This window comes from Hipposideros armiger, unplaced genomic scaffold (assembly GCF_001890085.2).
Source record: "Hipposideros armiger isolate ML-2016 unplaced genomic scaffold, ASM189008v1 scaffold_229, whole genome shotgun sequence".
Taxonomy (NCBI): domain Eukaryota; kingdom Metazoa; phylum Chordata; class Mammalia; order Chiroptera; family Hipposideridae; genus Hipposideros; species Hipposideros armiger.
This window is the reverse complement of record NW_017731579.1, coordinates 750,366-756,603: the sequence shown is the minus strand read 5'-3', so window position 1 is coordinate 756,603 and position 6,238 is coordinate 750,366.

The window sequence follows — 6,238 nt, the reverse complement described above, 5'->3', positions numbered from 1 at the left end:
AGTTTTAGAATCAGCTTTTTAATTTCTTCAAGAAAACAGAAAGTACTAGAATTTTCATTAAGACTGAACTGAATTTATAGATCGATTTGGAAATAACTGATATCTTTGTACTGAATTTTTCAATTCATAAACATGGGCTATTTCTTAATTTATTTAGGACTTCTTATTCTCTCAGTAATGTTTTATAACTTTCAGTGTACATATCATGCATGTATTTTACTAAACAACTTCCCAAACATTTTTTTAGCATCTTTGATGATATTGAAATTGGTATTTTTGTAAAATTATTTTCCAGTTGGATGTTGCTCTTTTTAGAAATACAGCTAAATTCATTCATTTGCTCCACTAGCTTTGTTTGAGTTTGTGATGTTCTATGTAAATAACTGCAAATGGAAACAGTTTTGTTTCTTCCTTGCCAGTCTGTATAGATCTCATTTTCTTGACTCATTGCCTTTTTAAGGACTTCCAATACAGTGTTGAATAGAAGTTGTCAGAATGAATATCTTATCTTGTTTCTGATCTTAGAAGTGGAACATTTTATCTTTCACCATTAAGTATGACATTAGCTGTATGACTTTTATAGAGGCTCTTCATCAGGCTGAGGAAGTTTCTCATAAATGGGTGTTGAATTTTGAGGAAATGCTTGACCTGCATCTATTGATACAATCGTATTATTTTTCTCCTTTATTCTATTAGTTTAAGAGATCATATTGATATTTCTTGTATATCAAGCAAAACTTTCATTCTCTGTTCTGTATAATCAGAACTTAAATGTCTTCCCTGGTCTTGATGAGCTCCAGAAATTGTTCCTTTTATATTGTAATTACTTGCTCTTTGTCTAGTCTTGTGGAATCTCAAACAACACATATGTTCTTTAGCATCTAGAGACTCAAAGTGTTCCCTATACAGAGCTCTTTCATAATATGGCTTTCTCCTTTCTAGTACTCTACCTACAAATTCCAGCTTTCTGAGCCTCCCTCCACCCAAGTTCTGAATTCTATCTTCTCAGTTCAGTGAAAGCACCACACTCAGCTTTGCTCTCTCTCTCTCTCTCTCTCTCTCTCTCTCTCTCTCTCTCTCCCTCTCTCTGTCTCTCTGAAAGAATAGAAGCAACATTGTTTCCCTTGTCTCAGGGATAATGATCCTTTGTCTACTGTTGACCAATGTATAAAATAGTTGGTCCATTTATTTTGTCCATTTTTATTAAGGTATGATTGGAGTGCAAATCTAGCACTGGTTATTATTCCACCATATCCAGAAGTCTAATTTCACTTTCACATTTAAAGAAACTGTTTAAATGGAAAATGTACTTCTTTTGGAATACTTTTTCTTATCCTATGGAAAAAAGTTCAGACTAATAAATGAACTATTATTAGAGTTCCTATTCTGAGTCATCAAATTCTATTCTGATTTTCAGAATGTGTAGGTAAGAAAATTTACATAGGCAAAACTGGCTCCTAGAATCTTAGATTTTTGAGACTTGTTCCAAGTATGGTTTGGCTACAAGACAAAAATAGAACCATATGATTTCACTTATATGTTGGTTATAAAACTGAAAGCAACAAATGAACAAGAAAAACAAACAAAAACTCATAGACACAGACAACAGTATAATGGCAACCAAAGGGAAAGGGATGAAGGGGAGGTAGAAAAGGATAAACGTGGGTCAAATATGGTGATGGCAGGAGACTTTGGGTGGCGAACACACAATGTAATATACAGATGATGTACTATAGAATTGTACACTTGAAACCTATATAATTTTATTAACCAATGTCACCCCAATTTAAAAAATATACCATATTAAATGACCAGCTATTCCCTACCACACACAAAAATCTAGAATTTTTACTGTACTTTATGGAATGTTATTTATTGGCCTGTTTCCTTCATAATCTATGTGTATATGTTAGGATATGTCATTCAAGCAACACATGCTTATGACTTTTTTTTTTAAGAGTAGCAGACACATCTTGGGTGTAGATACTTACTCAAGGGACATGAAAGTAAGATTTGTTTCTCACAAAATTATGCATGTTTACTTTTTTTTATAGAAATGACTGTAATTTCAATGTTAGAAAAAGAAATTCTGTTTTTACTCTTCCTTTATCAGGAAAATGGACTCTATTTTACCACTGCAAAAACATAAATAGGATGGGAATGAAAGTGAATTATTAAGCCAATACCATTTTCAAAAAAAACGTGCCACCTAAAAATGTATTTTACTAGAAAGACATAATTTAGTGAAAAAAGCATTCATCTTTCGGTGGAATTGGTAAACCTACCAATTCTTTGTGATTTCTATTCAGGAAGACTCTACTGGAGCTAATGTAACAGCTTCCCCAAGTGCAGTCATTTCTAATTTTTAAGAAAAAAGGACTCTCATGTTTATTACTGGAACGTAATTTTCTTCTGAAAGGTAGAAGTCATTTTATTCCTCATGAAACCACACAAGTTTACAAGTAGATATGTTTAATGGTGCTCATTTTAGCATTGTTTAGATTTGTGAAAAATTACAGAAACATTGAAAACTTCTTAAAATATAATTTAATACAAAAATTTATAAATCTTTTAGTTGGGATTCTTTAAACAAAACCTGGTATACTATATAGCAGTGAATATTAATGCATCTTAGAGAACAGATATTCAAAAATAATATAAAGTAAAAAGTGTGCTGCAAAAAGATATTTGCAGTGCAATATAATTATATAATTTATCAGATGTACAAAAATGCCATATATTGGTATATGAGTACCATATATATTGGTATATTTATATATATGTATGTGTGTGTGTGTGTGTGTGTGTGTGTGTGTGTGTATATATATATATATATATATATATATATATATATATATATATCATACAACCAAAAGAATGGCAGAATTTGCCTCTTGGGAGGAACAGGGATATGTGGATGAATATAAAAGTAACCACACCTTCTTCAGTTATATTTTATTTCTCAAAAATTAAAATAAATTATTAAAAATGTATCTTAAAATCATGGTCGTAGATACACAAATGTTTATCATAAAATTCATTATTTTTCTTTTCAAAAATGTTCCCATAACCACTAACTAAATATTTTCAAATAAGTAGATATTTGTTAAACAAATTAACTCATTTTTTTTCAAAACTGTTTTAAATTAATATTTGAAATTGTGATACCATTTTATGAAATACCTTTTAATACATCAAAATTTTTTATAGTTATTATATTGTTATTTCTGTTAGACTATTATAAGTTTCTATGACAGTATATTTGAGATTATATGCAATACATACTAATGATAAGTTATATGGGTGAAAATAAATTTTTGGATGGGCAAAGACTCATCAGTGCACCAGAAGATATGTGTAATTTGAGAAAGGTTTGAAATTAATACAAGGAAAAAATCACTCCACATAACTTGAATTGTAGTCTCCAAAAGATACATATATATATATATATATATATATATATATATATATATATATATATATGGTATATGGTAATATGGTCACAGGACATAAAGTACAGAGTAAGGAACACAGTCAATGGTATTGTAATAGCTATATAAGATGTCAGAGGGGTAGTAGATTTGGTGGGGGTTATTACTTTGTGTGGGGTGTAAATATCTAATCATTATGTTGTTTTCATACACCTGAAACTAATAATAAAATTAAGTTAAAAAAATAGGTGTTTTTTTTGTGCCATGTTTTAATACCTATATCTATAATTTCATTCTCCCAACAATTCCATGAAGTATCCCCAATTGATAGCCACGTGAGGAAGCTGAGGTGTGAAGTTTAAGTAATTAGCTGAGAGTAGTAAGCTAATATGTAGTACGATCAGTATGTTAACTAAGTTTCTTTAAAATTAATATCATGCTCTCAAGCACCACACTCTACTACCCATCAAAACACATCCAAACAATAAAACAACATGTAGTAAATTGGTACCCAGCTTAAATGAGAAAAACTAATGTTCTTTTAGTCTCCCACACTTCCTCCTCCAGTTACATTACTCTCCCAATCTCAAGAGGAAAATACTTGCATTAACTTCGTGATAATCATTCCTTTGATTTTCTTTATGGTAATTTGGCATTGTTTGAATCCCTAAACCTTATATAGTTTAGTTTTATTTGACATTTTGTATGAATTAAGCCTTTCCTCACGTATTCCTCTATGACTTAGTTTTCAATTTTATGTTCATTCACGATGATGCATGAATCTACAATTATTTCCACTGAACAAAAGTTATATATTTTCATTTTTAAAATGTTGCTGATGCTAAGAACTTTTTAACACACATTTTCTGTTCACATGTACAATTATTTTTAATCATGTATTTACCCAGGAGTGAATTTGCTAATCACAGAATATAGATAGTTCAACTGTAAATGATAACGCTTAAGTAGTTTCTATGGTAGTAGAATCATTTTCAGTCAAACACAATTTGTTTTCACCTTACAGCTGGTATTTATCAAAATCATAAATGTGAAAAAATGTGTTCAAGTGCTTTATGTAATGCCCCGTTATGTGCTATCATTTCTCCTGATTCTTGATCTGTTACTTTAGTTAAATCACATTTATTGTGTTTTTTTATACAATACATGTTCAATTTGAATGTTGATGTCCTTTGAATTAACTTTTGTTCCAGGCTGCTCATGACCCTGTAATATTTATCATTATTTATTTCAATGCATGGGTTGAGTAAGTAATTTTATACACACACACACACTTCAGGGATACAAGAAATATCCCGGTCTTCCTTAGATTCCCTCTGTTCTAATGGCAGAAATCTAAAATTATGCAGTCATACTTACTTTCTATAACTGAAACTTCAATATTAGAACAAAAATGAAGAGACGTTGAATAAAACTCATGATAAGCTTGAAGAGGACAAAGTTGTAAGTGTGTGTCTCAGGAGATCTAAGCAGTAGGAAACGTGTGCCCATAGAAAGGAATTGACAATAGCTTAAGGATAAGTTTTAGAAGCTGAACATGGAATTGGCTTATTTTTATGCTCAGTATTTGTTCTGAGGTTGAAGGCATTAAAATATCAATATTTGTCCCTATATGTTATTATGTACCTTGTCTTATTACAAAAATTTATGTTTTCCCATATTCTCTCCCTACTTAGTCTGTCCATGAAAAATTTGAATATATAATCTATCAAAATGACAAAATTACTAAAAAAGATTTCCTGGTATTAATTTTCATGTATGTAACTATTTAACTAAAATATATTTTAGCTTGCAATGTCTTAAGCCAAAATAATGACTTAATGGAAATAGTTTAGGAACAGAACCTGATAAAAGAAATTTATCATTCTTTGAAGACATTCTTTGAAGGAATAAGAGACTAACCTACTCTTCTCAAATGGTATAAAAACACTTTTTACAATTTCCTGCACAAAAATAAATATAAATGTATTTGAACATTTTTATAAATTGTCATTATTTCTTCTGAGAACATGGTGATCATTCTTATCATTGCTTCCTGGAATGAATGCAATATATTATTTTTTATTTTCTTTTTCTGTTTGCCTTTAGGTTTTCTTTAATCTTTGATTTTCAGTGATTTCATTATAATGTATTTGACATTATTTTATGTCTTTATTCTGCTTGAGATTCACTGAGCTTCTTGAACCTTTGGACCTATAATTTTTATGAAGAAAATGTTTAACTATTACCTTTCACATTTTTATGATTCAATCTCCCTAGTCACTTATTCTGACACTTCAATTATAAACACATTCACTGCTTGATACTGTTCCATGAATCATGTAATTGTTCATTTTTTTCAATACCTTTTCTCTTTACGTTCAATTTGTATAATTTCTATTTCCCTTCAATAAAGCTTATTTATCTTTTCATTTGAAAAGTCTAATCTGCTATTAGGTACATCAAATGATGTCATTTAAGAGATAACTGCATTTTGTTGTATATTATGCACACTTTTTTGCCCAAATTTGTGAGGGAAAAATAAAGATTTGCATTTTACACGGGTAGTACTAATTCTGTATCTGTATAAATGTTTTTAATTATTTTATTTATGCTTATGAATTAAAAGTGTAACTCTAGAAATTAATAAGGATATCCATATTGAAATTAATACCCTGGAATACAATAATCGGTTTTGTTGGACTCATGATGAACTTGAAACGATGAAGAGTTCTTGGCTTTCTATGATGCATAAATATCATAAATTTGTTACTGGTACATAAAATTTCTTGTACCTTGTATCTGTTCTT